The following is a 14,918-nucleotide window of genomic DNA, read 5'->3' on the forward strand; positions in this document are numbered from 1 at the left end:
CGACCGCGTCCCCCACTGCCAACCAATTTGTAACCTTCAACCAATAGGCAATAATTCACAAGTTATCTCCTGGATACAAGCCTACCTCCGCAATCGTACCCAATATGTAGAAACTAAGAACACCAACTCCGACCAACTTGACGTGTGCTCAGGAGTACCCCAACGATCATTTTAAGGCCCCATTCTTCTCGTGGTCTACGTGAACGATTTACATATCTGCATTGAACCGGGCGCAACACTAAGGTTATACGCAAACGACTCCACAATCTATACGGCTGTGCAGACCATTGATGATCAAATGAAACTAAACACTTTCCTAGCTAACATTTCTGCCTGGTGCGCAAAGTGGGGAGTGCAAATTAGTTCAACCAGAACAAAAAGTATCACAAAAAACCCAGAAAAAACAGCCCGTATGTTTATTACGATCTAGCAGGTCATATCTAGCAGGTCTAATGCGCTAAAGCATTCAGACAACTAGGATTTTTGCGACGATAACTAGCAGCTGCGCCTCCTAAAGTAAAGCTAGCAGCGTATTTAACTCTAGAACATCCCTCCCATTCCTAAATACGCGTTCGTTCTACATATGAGAGGCGCTGCACCTGAATTCATCCCATTTAATTTACACTGGCGCAGAAATTACACACAACCTTACAGACGTTGCCCCTTCCTCCTAAAAAGCGCTCCACCTCAAGCGCTCCTGCAGGCAGCGTCGGAGAACTTGTGCACGATCGCGGCACAAAAACGCCCTATCCTGAACTGAAGTGCGAAAGGAAGACACCGTTGATGACATATCTACACGCTTTTCCCAATTACTGTGGCAGCGAGATATGCGCATTCATTACACAGAATGAGCATGGAGCTTTAAATACACCGAGCTAAATGATTGCCGCTGCAGGGCATTGGAATTTGTTCTGCTTTACTCAGCACTTTAGTCCACAAAATAGAAGTTGCTGGGGGCATTCGTGTTACAAGGCGGGGGGGTAGCATTTTCTAGAGGGAACATTGATGTTGGTGTTGCATGTTGTTGGAAATGATGTTCTTTGTTTTATAAACGTTGCTCTGCGTAGCCCTGTTGGGCAAATAGTAGCGGCAATATGATGCTCAAGGGACGTAGCAAATCGCCAGTTCGAGTCGTGGTTGGCACGGCAAAAGTGTATGAATCCTCTAATGCGCACGTCCATTCGTTCTGCGCCACTTGCGTTTTAAAGACATTTGAAATTACCGTAATCCGGCTCCAATACCAGACCTCAGAGTGACGTCAAAAACTGGCAATTAACCACTTTAGGTTGGTGGCAATGCAGCCATTATTTTATGTCCGTGCGTTGCCTTAACGCTTTAATGGTGACTTTCTGCCTATACAATAGTGAAATAAAAATTATATGAAACGTTTTGACTTCGCAACACTGTTGCGTTTTTTTAGATTTTCTTGCACGTAACATGGTACAAATTTTGCAAAATTTGATGGGATGGACTCCCTGTACTGTTAAAAAGGAAATATTTCGCCATTTAATACAGACCAGTCTCGTCTCGTAATACCATGCGTGGTTGTTTTCAAAGCAGATTAAAGCATATGGAGCTACTTGCTCTTTACGGAGAGATAATTGGGGTGTGTTTGTCCTTTCAGTTCCGCCTTTCCAGAGTAAACAATATTTTATATAAACAAAACATTTTCATTCTATTAGGCCTCGCATTTGTCACACATTGTTCGGAGAAAAGATGATATTGAGTTCTTCTAGCAATAACCTAAACCAATTTGCAGTGTCTGGCAGTGTTGTTTAACTTAAACTAGATGAGCGCCTAATTGCTACGCGAGGGAATTTACAAAAGGAAGAGTATTTAGCTACGCAATGCAAGGCCAGCGCCTGAGACTTGCTCTAGTGACTAGAGCTAGCTGTCCCAACAGTACCAACAAATAGCGCAGCAGGCAAATGCGGCATAATATCGAGCAGTGAAAGGAAGAGCATGAGGGGTGCCGCATAACACATGAGAGGAAATTATGTGACAGCGGAGATCGCGGACTGTCGTCTTTGGATGACGTCTGCAGCATGGCAAGCAGATGCGCTGCCAGTTTTATTTTGTATACGTAGCAGGTGAAGATATTTGTCGTGTTCCTAACAATAATAAATAGTAGAAAAGCTTCTTGAAGGAAGCCATGTTTTAAATATCAAGAGCCCCAAGAAATTCACATGCAAGAGAGAGAAAAAGACTAACAAACGATCAATGGAGAATTGCGGTAAGCGGCAGACAGCCCGACAAAGAGGTGAAATAGAGTGGCGTCTAAGTTCCGAGCGAAACAAAATAGAAGCATTACTTGTTCTGTACTGGCGTTGGTTCCTCCCCGAGGCATCTCTGATACCATGGGCACAGTCGTGGACTGCGGTATTGCGGGGTCAGATCACCAGTCGAGGTGTGGAGTGGTGGAGGGTGTGTCGCGAACACAGCTATACCTGAAGCGCTTATGCCGTCTTCCGAGACCACCCGATGAGACGAGTAGCCAGCAGTGAGGAGGCCTAGCGCCGTATTTTGTGAGCGACCACTAGGACAGAGCACGCGTCTAAACGCTTGTCTGCCCTGTGTTTCAGGCACACTTTCCACCTCCTGCCTTCTCCTTCGTTTTTACTACTCAATGAACTTTGCCGCTGCAAGTCTAATGCTGACTTCTGAGTATTAGCCGGCGACTGGCGCCTCCTCTTGTCACCTTGTGCGCTCGGCCCCCTAGCATGGTTGAATGAACTTAGTGCCTCGTGGGTTGTGTAGTCTGTAACTTGTGTTTCTTAGTCTCCCTTTTCAGCGGCCCTTTCTCCTTTTGGCAGCCTCGCTTACTATGGACATTCTACGCATGACAAAAACATACCGTTTTGTCAGCTGGACGTTATTTTGCTGACACAATACAGGGCTATGAGGCGTGCCATAGACGATAACCCGGTATTATTTTGAACTCCAGGGGACCCTCTTCCGTGCGGCGAACCATAGAACACACTACGTTAACGCTTTCGGTATAAATTAAAAATAGCCACCGTGGCCGGAAATCTAACCCGCCTCCTTGGTCCCAGCAGCACAACGCCTACACCACACAGCCGCCGCCGCCACGGCGGGTCAGGTGTGGACAAATTTTTATTGCCCAGAACGTTGACGGTGGTAGCCATCAAGGAACCGCGTAGAGTAACAGGCGTTTCTGCCCGACATTTTCTATAACGTTGACTTTGCAACAACGTTTTCTTGCACACCCTCCAAAAACGCATGGACATATTGTTTGTGTCCGTTCTGCCTTCGAGCCGCTTTATCGTATTACTTAGGTAGCTTCAATGCTTTCCCTACAGGTTCGGGGTGTATGCCGCACACAATTCCAAGGGCCTAACACTTCTTGCGAGATAACGAACAAAGCGGTGTGCTCTCTAAGTGAAAGGTCACGATAAAGATCGTTGGACGTGTGAAGCATGAGGATACTTACACTGCGTGGTTCGTATTCCAATGCTACGCTGTATATAACGCCTCACGCTCTAGAGGCGCTTCGCAATGAGAAAATGGCGCAGGTTGCACAGGTGGTGCACTGCTGGAGTAACAGCACGGCTGCGGGTCGACGTAGCTTCTCTACACACTGACAGTGGATCGCAGGAGAGAGCGAGCAGTGGAACTGCTGCAGTTCAAAGGCGTTTTGGACGGAACTGTAATGTAAAGGCCATTGAATATCTACGGTATTTTATTCTGTAGCAATCGTCGTCATCCCTTTTGTCGTCCCAATCGGACAGTACGGCCGCCTGGGAAAAAATTCTCTTGGAGCGCGTCCTCCCCTCGGAAAACCTCCAGTTCGTGGTCTGTTCCGGTGGCCATTTCCACGTCTTGATTGTGGTGGTGGTGGTGGCCCATAAAGTGGCGCTTACCCACTCAGGGTTTTGGCCAAGAAGAGAATTTTTTATTATTATTATTAAAAAAAACCAGATAGGAAAAAAAATTACACCATCTTCCCGTGGGGAATCCTGATGACGATGCGAAGCATCGTGGCGGTTCCGTGTGGTTCCATTGTGTTGTAGTCATGTTGAGTGATATGGTTTTTACTAGCGCCAGAGGGAATTCCGCGTCCGGGTCCACACCGGTGGCAAAGGCACGCAAGTGCTGTTGTGTTACGGTGAGTAAGCGGTGGTTCTCGAGGCGCCGAAACTCGTCCATCATATTCTTGTCGATGTTGTAGTCTGTGTGGTAGAATCGGTAGTCTCCGTCAGCGTTGGTGAGGTAAAGGTTGTTGACATTGGTGCACCGGCTGAGAGCAATGTACACGCCCTCCTCTTCACAGCTTTGTCTTCTCCTTCTTCGGCGGTTCCCTTACGGGAAGATGCCGGTGGTTGAACGCGAAGCTATCTCTCGATGTATTCTTTGGTTGGCCAATCCCTAGGTGCATCCTGCAACAATCAGCATCAGAGGCGCTGCGGACGGGGTTGGTTGAGCTGCAAGGCGTGTGGCGCTTCCCGCCACAGCTTTCCCAAGGGAAATTCAACATCCTGCTCTAAAGTTTTCAGTTCATCGTTTCCGTTGACGTTCAGATTCGCGTGCCTTCGTTGTATCAGTAGCTTCTTGACGTAGTTTGAATGAGTCAAGGACATAAGGCGCGTTCGTAGCACTTGCTCCTGTCCCGGATTTGTAGCGTAGTGGGAAGAGCACCGCGTACCTCCCGTTGCGGCCTGAGAGTTGTGGGATCGAAACCGGGCGCCACTAACTATTTCTTTTTTTTATAGTGTAGTATTCGCGGAGCTGTGGGTGTAAGCAGGAGAGTTGCCCATGCGCAGTGAGCGTGTGGACGTCGCCGCCATCAACGACGGAGGACGAGGCGAGCCTAAGAAATGCTCCGCATTTAAAAGGTGCAGTCGAAGAAAAAATTTAGTATATAGGTTGAAGACAGAAATAGAACAAGAAAGAGGAGCGAGAGAGCCTGATCAGAATCATTTTAGCATGGCAGACGAGCCGTCTCTGAAATTAAGGAATGAATGGCTTGACAGACATCCCCATGGCAGTGGCCTAGCTGCGTGCCTCCAAAAGACAAAAGCACTGGCAAAGTTAGTGGCATTCCAAGACGCCGCAGGGGAACCTCCAGCAGCCTTCTTCGGTGATGCTAGAATCGGAGGCAAAAAAGGAAGAAATGCTCATCCTATTCAATTTCCTGGCAGAAGTGGCACAAGGGTGAGGTTGTTAGATCTGCCCGGTATACGTACCTATTGTTCAACGTAGCTATATGTTCAATGTGTAGGCGCCAATTCAATTTTCTGTCATATATGACTTCAAGATATTTTAGCGAATCAACCTCACGAATGGTTTGTTGGTGATACGATAACGAAATCGATATTTGGTCCGTAAGAGGGAACAAGAGGATGGCAGACTTATCAACGTTTAAAGAAAATTTCCAAGTATCCAACCATGCTTCCAGGGCACTCAAATATGATTGAAGGGAATGAAATAAGGAATGTATGTCTTGAGATGAAGTAAAAAAGGCGAAGTCATCTGCATAGACATATGTATGTGAACGTCGGGGCTTACAGAGTCCTCGTCGTCGTCTCCTCCGCGGGGGACCCATGGCGAACCGGTGAATACACGACGACGATGGGGAAGGCGGGAGCTTCTTATGTGCCCAAAGTCTACTTGCAAGCCTGGGTTGTGCAAAGCGGTTTCCGTGATGCACGCCCTTAGGAGTTCTCGGGATTTTCTATCTATGCTGCACAGATTTGTGCCGGCCCAAACAGTTCTGCTGTTAACCACGCAGCAAGCTCCGAACCGTTACCTTGAAGGGCGATGTTCCGTATGACGTATTCATTCAGGTGTACGTGTTAGAAGTCATAACAGTGTTGTGGCAGTGGGTCATCGAAAGAAATATTGGGCGTGGTATGATAGATGTTTTGGTTATTGTCACGTGCCGAGAAACAGCATAAAATACCACTTCTTGTCTGGGCTCGTAACTCCTTTCTAACAATCGCAACGGCCCATCGAATGTTTTCCGGCGGGAAGCAAAATGGCCTCTAGCAACTTGCAGATAAATCTGAGACGAGAAAATTCATCGTCTACGTTTTGGCGCTTTTTGCCCAAGCTTCTTTTGAGCCGTAAAATTCAACTGTCATCACTCTCTTTATCGTCTCATCATTTCGATCTGCATATAAAAAAGGTTGCAGAAGCCCGTCACCTATATGTTTCGTCCTCATCAGCATGATCACAAGCAGCAGTAGCAGATAAAGCCTGTTGCTGCCATTGCATGACAGAAGCACCGAACGAAAATCTCCAGCAAAAGCCATCACGAGGTTGAAGAATTCACTCTTTTTTCCACAACTTTTTCCGGCGGATGGTATGTGGCTAATGCCACAAGTTTTTGTTGCGGACGCAGCCCCTTTACTCGCAACCGTCGGCGCCTCTTGCAGAAATTATACTCCTCGCCATAACCCATGCATCTTTCACAATGTTCGCAACCGACTGATGACAGCACTAGGACCGTTATCAGCAGTTGCCCTTATCACTGGCATCGGGACGGTCGGCTACCGGTTGCCGCAGGACGTAGAGCACGTAGGGATGAAGCGAGAGCGTCCACAGATATGCCAGCACGCGCGAAAGCAATAGAAAGTCATCGCCAGCGTTGCTGCCTCAGGGACCACCTCGTCAAGCATATGTGAATCCGTCCCCAATGAAACGCATTTTTCTCGCTTGTAACGCCACCGGAAACCGACAACGATAATAGATGAGTTCACATAGGCAACCACCCCTTTAGCATCCCCCACCATCGCCATACCTTCTTTTGCGCTTACTTCTTCCAGGAATTTTAGAGTGACGCCTTGACCTGTGCTGTAACCGAGAAGCATGAAGGGCTACCGCACTGATGTTTGAGCCGAAGTCTTTAAAGTATAAGCACATGCAAATCAAAAGCTGCTCTATTATGCCTGCATTCAGAAAGGGCTGGTTGGTGTGCACACGTAGACATGGATCACGTGCTCGTCGTAAATATACCCGCTCTTCTGGGGCAGATTTCAACGTAGAGGACTCACAGCCCGACGCAACCTAATTACTGTTTACGTGAACGCGCGATTTGAGGACCTGGGCATCTTACGCCGATGGTACGGTACGTATGGTCGGGAAGAAGACGGTAGAGCCATGATTTCCCCAAGAGGTGAAATGTAGCCCTCAGAAGTTTCATTGAGCAAATAAACTAAGAATCATGGGGAATCGCAAATTACCTTCCAAGCCTGTTCTGTTTCGCGCACTCCTTGAAGTGCAGCCAGCTGCACTGGTTCTCCGTCTTCGCGGAGTTCTTTTCATAATTTTTTGAGTATTTTTTGTTTCCTCGGCCTGTGCTCGATTATGTGACAATACACACTTAACATGCTGGATGCTAATTAGCAGAGCCTCCTACGGGTCGATATCGAGTAAAAGAAGGCTATGAAGATAAATAAGTCTATCTTGGGCGTCACCATTTCAAACTGTAGCGTGCGCACGCAATCTGCAAGCCAAACATTAAGAGGCCGGTTGTGAAAGCATGCGGGCTAGCTGGCCTCCACGCGCTCGCGCGGTGACGTCAGAATTGATTCCGTCAGTACACGGTCGTCTATGGAACTCGTTTGAACTACTGGAGCATGAAGGACACACATTTGCCTAAAAAGAAATCAGTACAGCCTTTATTAGAAAGGCATCGTATTGAGCGAAATTCAGTAATTCTTCTTTAATAGAATTCCTTTTATAAACGGGTCATCAAAAACCTGCAGTTCTAATCAATACTATTTTTGCAGGTAAGAAATGAAATCGTCAAAAGACAACGTAGCTGATACACAGACACTGCCATCATTCCACACATTTCGCGACAGAGGCAGCGAAGACATGTACTGACGTGTTTACTCGCTACAATCTAACGATTCAAGCAAAATGGTTTTCACAACCTATTGTCTTTAATTAAAAGCAATGGGAGTACAAAAGAAATGCGAGAGTCCAGAACTTACTGCAGGGAATTGCGCATATGTTTCCCACGTAAAATGGTCATGGACACGCAGGTGTATAGCGTCAGGGTTTGATCCCCATTTTGATAGACAATGCCAACAGTCAGGATCAGGAGGTAGTACATGTTTATCCTGGCTTCACAGTGTTTCGATTCTCCCACCTGGAGAGCAAAAGTCGTTAACACACATCTTCGAACGCCACCACGTTCACTCTTTTTCATTGTGAGGGAGAGCGTTTATTCCGGTGACGCAATTACTTCACTCACAAGCGCGGTATTGGATGGCACTGTCTGCCTCGGCCCTTGAAACTTACCATGCCATTTCTGCACCGGTTGGTTCATCGGTACCATTTAGCAGTGAGTTTGCAGCTCTGACACCGACGGTTAATGAACAAAGATAAAAAAAATGATGATCTCGAAAATCGCACGAGACGCAACAACTTCATCTTGTTCATATTCAAAATTTAACTGCGCGAAAGACGGACACAACAAAGGACACGGACGAGCGCAGTCTCACAACTGAAGTTTTATTGAAAAAACAGAACATATATATGCGCAGTCACATGACGCTTCATATGACGCTGTGGGTAACCGATCAGCCAAGGCCACTCCAAGAACAACAAAAAACAAAAAAGGCACGTGTTCCAAATACACTGGTCACCCGGCTTAGGTCTATTTCATTTGCATGTTCCGCACAGATAGGCATACTCTTTATCACTAAGTACAACCGACGTATGGCTCACGCATGCGCTACCAGGTCTCTTAATATGAAAGGCCTCTATAATCTCCCTTTTCAGCTTGCTTTTTTCCCTCGCTACTACAACAGTATCGGCAAACACAGGTTCACATGAATCGCAATCGCGGCAGTGCGTGGCTAAGGGCGTCTTTCCACCGAGGGACAACTCATGTTCACGAAGCCGCTTGTTCACACAGCGTCCGCTGTGACCTATGTACTTTTTCCCACACGTAAGAGGCAACATGTAGACAACGTAGCTTTTGGCACGCGGCATCTATCACATATTTAGGATATCCGGACGCTGCTAACCTGTCGACCTGCTGATTGAAGCTCTCTTGGATGCCGTGGGTGCAAGATTTAAACAACATTGATCGGATCACTGAGAAGGCCATGCCATTCTTAATAATCTTGGAGTGCGACGATGAAAAGCCAAGTAACGCCTTCGCTGCCCTTGGGTGGTAACGCCAGCAAACGTGGCCATCCCTAAAGCCGAGCCTCAGGTCCAGGAACTGCAGCTCGCGGTTACTCATTAGTTCCACGGTGAACTTCAGCCCAAGGCCTTGCTTCCGGAACACCTTCAAAACAGCATCCAGTCGGCCCTGGTACCCACTGTTTTCCAGAAATACCAGGTAATCGTCTACATACCTGTAGACCTTCACAGCTAGTCCCTCCAGACAATCTCGTAGCCTCCTATCTACTCGACTCAAAAAATATCGCTTAGGACAGGCGCGACAGAAGAACCTATGCATATCCCGTTTTTTTGCACATGAAGCTCGGTTCCCACCCCCACAAACACGGACTTCAAATAAAAGGACAGCAGCTCAAGGAACGATTCAACCGACAAGGCACTCTTGCTTCTAAACTTCATCTCATCGTTATGCTCTCTAATGCACACCTTAAAACTCTCCAGCACTTCGTCATATGACAACGAATAAAATAAGTCCTCTGCAGCGAACTAGCTTCCGCACAGTCACCAGGATTCTCATAGCGAAAAAAGTCAACCACAGTCTGTGAGCTGGGTATGACGAACGGGTCATCCATACGCAAGTCCGACAGTTGCCATTGCCGAAACCGGGAGACAACTTGTTGCCAGGCGCCCCTTTCCGAAACGATCGCCCTGAACGGTATTGCCAGCTTGTGGGTCTTTGCAGCGTAGGAAATATCCAGATGCATTTCCTTAGCTTTCTTGAGGGTACCAGCGAGACGTTCAAGGCCTACTTCATTCACCAGCTGCAGTGCCCGCTGCTTGACTTTCGAAGGTTTTTCCGAGACGGGCCTGAAGTTCTTTTCATGCACTATTTTCGCCTTCTCCGCAAACAGGCCTTCAGGCATTACGACAAAATGCTCCTCTTTATCGGACACCAATAACTTTAGTCCATTGGTGGAAAGGTACTCTACAACCGGACGAAAACTTTCGGGCCGACGTGCATTTTTTTCACGCTTTCGACACCACATCCACACACTGGGAAGAACAGCCCGGGCGAAAGTCGTCAGGTACTTGCCTTGATATGGCCCTTGCGAACGTCAGCTTGTCCACTGGAGAAGGCGAGGACTCCTGGGCGTGCTTAGGTCCCTTGCGGACAACCCGCAGATGCTGTTCTGGTAGCCGGTGTTCACCCTTTTCATCGTTTTCATTCGCCCGGTGTTCATCTTTTCTTGTATCCGTCTTTTGCGCAGGTAAATTTTGAATATGAACCCCTTCCAAGTCGCCCAGATGCCTCTCATTCTAACTTAATCTTGCATGGCTTGGATGAAGAGGACGCCGAAAACAGTGACAGTCTCCGGGCTAGCGTATCGCAAGTACTTAGTAATACCTTGCTTATAGACTGTCCTGCCATTGAACGTCACCATAGGCTAGGTCGGTACCATGACAACCATTTTCGGCCCGTCATTATAAAGCTTCTAGACTACCGCGATAAAATAAAAGTTATGAAGAACGTCTCAAAGTTCAAAGGATCCAACTGGTACGTTACGGAAGATTATTCGCACAGTGTGCGCTCTGTCCGAACAATGCTTTGGGATGCTCCTGCTTCATTTCGTAACAGCGGGTCTGAAGTACGTTAGCGCTTCGACAAACATTTCATTGATAACATTCTGTATACCCTAGACGCAACACCTAACACGCTTGTTAAAGTACACTCCCGTAAACCTTCACGTCACCGTGTACCCCCTCCTGGATCTTCGTCCCCTCCCTGACTACCTCACGGTCATTGTAATGCCCTAATAATTTTGAATGTCAATGCAAGAAGTCTACTCAATGAATTTCCTAGCTTTGTCTCCCTGGTATTCACGTTTTCTCCACACATAGTAGGTGCAACTGAATCTTGGCTACATGAAGGCGTTTACGACTCTGAGATACCTCCACGCGGGTACGTCCTAGTTCGCAATGATCAACAGAATGGCAAAGGTGGACTTGAAGTCAGACGAACTTGAAGTTCTTGGTCGGCCTTCAAGTTCACTGTTTTGCCTGTGGCTTTAGATGTTGAAACGGTATGGTGCAAGCTTTACTTACACAAGCATCATCTCATGGTTGGTGTCTGCTACCGCCCACCTGGCACCTCCATCGATTCTATACGCCTTTTTAATAGTTATATTCATAACCACAATATCGATTCATCTAATATTATCTGCATGACAAATTTCAATGCCCCGGAATTCATTGGCCTTCTGTGACCCCTTCTGGTCGAGAACGTGGTCTCGGCCGAGAGCTAATCAATTTTTCGTTGTCGCATGACTTGGTGCAGTTGGTTAGTATTACAACTCGACTGGACGCACTTCTCGACCTAATGTTTGTAAGCTCTAACATTGCGGAGCTCGATTGATATGTGAAACTACCGAAGGTATATCGGATCATAAGGCTGTCATCGTGATGCTGTCTTATCCTGTGCTCAAATCCTTGTATTCGTTCACAACATTCCCGGATTTTAATCGTGCTAATGATACTTCGATTTTGGATGCCCTTGCTGATGCTTTTTCTCTGTTCGAATTCATGAGCAGCAACTGTGACGTTGATCCTTTTGTGACGTACTTTGAAAATGTTGTAAAATCTTGCATTCGACACTTTGTTCCAATAAAAAAATAAAAAAACGAATAAGAAACTTCCTTGGGTGAACAGCGATATTCTTCACTTATCTCGTCGTGTGCACAGGCTGAGGCGTCGAAAGAACCTTCGTAAACCAGATAGTGTGAACGAGTTCCAGGAAGCTAAAAAACAACTTGCCGCAATGATGGCTTCTGCAAGAATTTTTTTCTTTGGCACATAATTACACTCCTTACTAAAAAGTAATCCTGGTAACTTCTAGACATCAGTTATGCTTAGTAGCTGCTCTTCCTCCTCACTCTTGATTAACGGTGAAACCAATACTGATGACCAAATATCTCCCATGCGTTTAATACTTACTTTCACTCTGTCATTTCTACTCATAATCTTGTTAACCCTGCATTTAACTCTCCTTCTGACATGGGCCCAATTTTTGATGAAACTATCAGTAATGATGGAGTTTGGATCTTATTCTGAATCTAGACGAAAAAAAGGGAGATGGTCCCGATGATATTCCAAACTCCTTTTTAATTTGGTATGCGTTATGAACATCTCGTTACCTTACCATTATATTTCATAAGTGTTTGTCCCCAGCTATTTTTCCCGGTGCCTGGAAATTGGCCACGGTTTGGCCGATTTATAAGTCTGGTGATAAGCAGCTTCTGCCAAACTTCCGATCTCGCTGACATCACATTCCAGCAAGTTGTTGGAGCACATCTTTTACAAACATGTAATCGACTTTCTTGAGGCTAACAATGTTTTATCCAATCTGCCGCATGGCTTCCGAAGGAGATTGAGCACTTTAACTCAATTGACGAAATTTACCCATGGCATTTCTTCAATTCTTAATTGCGGCCAGGTGGACGTCATATTCATTGACTTCGCAAAGCCTTTCGACACTGTTGCCCATTCTAAGTTGCTTCATGAACTCTGTGCCATCCTAAAATATTCCACTCTAGTAGATTTATTTGCCAATTTTCTGTTCATTCGCTCCCAATACGTTAGCTTTAATTCTGGCAATTCACCTCTAATTAAAGTCACATCAGGGGCACCACAAGGATTCGTTCTTGGTCCTTTCTTAGTTTTGGTTTTTCCTAATGACTTTCCACACTACATTACCTGTAAATTAGGCCTCTACGCCAATGACTGTGTTTTGTACAACACCATTACGTCCGTTCAGGATCACCACCTTCTTTATGACTCGTTTAGTGCATTTTGCTCTTGGTGTGATACATAGCAAATGAATATCAATTTCCGTAAAACAGTTTCAGTGTCTTTCACCACCAAAACGCGGACTTTCGTTTTCAACTACTGCTTCAATGACCTGATGATCCAAAGGGTTTCAAATTATAAATAGCTTGGCGTGATTTTCACTACTAACCTCTCCTGGTCTAAGCATGTCAATTCAATCTACACCAAATCTCTTTAAAAACTTGGTTACCTAAGACGTGCTCTCACGACATTCCTGAGGAAACTAAATTACTAATGTACAAAGCACTAATTTGTCCAGCTCTTGATTATGCCTCTATTGTTTGGTGTCCGTATAAGATAGAAGAAATAAAACAAATTGAATCCGTGCAAAAAAAAACAATCCGTTCCATTTGACACCGTTATGACCGTAGCCTTTCGCCTACATCCGCCCTTACATCTTTAAACCTTGCCTCACTCTCTACGCGATGTGATATCGCGTCTCTCAACTTCTTGCATGGTATCGTTCACTCAGTTAACTGCCTTTCCGATAACAGCAATCTTAAGTACGATATGCCAACCATATCTCGAAATAATCATGCCCTATGCCTCGCCCCATTTCATGCGCACACCAATGTATTCAAATTTAGGTTTTTCCAGGAACAACAGAACAGTGGAAGTTACTGCCTGGTGAGATTAGGAGCCCATCGATAAATAAATTTCTGCCGTTTATCGAAAGTCAATTTCTAATCAACAGTTCCTTGCTTTGTTGTGTTGGTATGTGCGCCCCGTCCTGCAGTGCCCACTCATTGGATGTATAACACTTTTTCTGTGTAGATTTGCATCTGCAGGACCGGGGGTTTTTGTGAATAGAATTTCCATGTGTGTACGTGTTTATATTGTATTTTCTTGTTCCCTAAAGTGGTGCATTTGTAATCACTGCTCTGTATATCAACCGCTCCTGCTAGAGTCCTTAAAGAGCTGCAGTAGGTGGAAATAAATAAATAAATAGCTAAATAAATGAATAAAAAAATCAAAAACTTTTACAATGTAACATGTTTAATTTCGAAACCTTACGTATGCTTTTTTGCTCGAATAGTTTTCATGTACGATTTCTTTTATTGCAAGCATCGCCGTGTTGCAAATTGGTGCACCGTAGGAATCGCCTAGGAATACGGACTCGCAGTTTTTGCACAAGATTGAAAAAGTTCAGAAGTGTTCGCCATTTATCTCGTCATTCAGAGACATATAAAATCACAGACTATTTTTCTTCATCGTCTCCAGAATGTTGGGAATCTAACAAAAACATACACACTAAACTTTTTTACACCCTTTTTGGCCAAAAAGGGTGTAAAAACCTTGTCCCATGGCTAACACCTTTAAAAGGTGTTTTCGCCAAGAAAGGGTGTACGGACGAAAAAAGGGTGTAAGAACAAAAAAAGGTGTTGAGGATGCTCAACACCCTTAAAGGGTGGTGAGGACGCTCAACACCCTAAATAAAGGGTGTTGAGCATCCTCACACCGTTTTTTAAAGGTGATGGCATGCGCAGTACCATGGTGTTGCGCATGTCATCACCATAGCCTTGGAGGCTTGCGACCTATCACCAGGGTGTCCTAATGCAATTCATGGCGACAGGTGTATGTCTGGAGGCTCTGTAAGTAAATGAAATGCAATAATTTATGACTAATGGCACAATTTAAAGTTATATATACAGTGATCCCTCGTGGCATCAAACTCGGATATCTTGAAATATCGGTTAACTTGACATGACACACAAAAAAAACGTAGTAGTCTGAACCAAAAAAGAAGAAATAATAGAACTTCCCATTTTCATGCACGTGACGATCACAACATTCGTGCACTAGAGGGACCACTGAAAACCGTTATCAGTGTGCTCACTACACATTAGCATTCAAGTGATACAACTAGACAGAACTGGACCCCCACTACAATTGCAATCATGTTTTCTGGTGGTAGCTTCCAAAAACAATATCCCATG

This window comes from Haemaphysalis longicornis, unplaced genomic scaffold (genome assembly GCF_048455015.1).
Source record: "Haemaphysalis longicornis isolate Haplotype H1 unplaced genomic scaffold, Haemaphysalis longicornis Haplotype H1 scaffold_35, whole genome shotgun sequence".
Classification (NCBI taxonomy): domain Eukaryota; kingdom Metazoa; phylum Arthropoda; class Arachnida; order Ixodida; family Ixodidae; genus Haemaphysalis; species Haemaphysalis longicornis.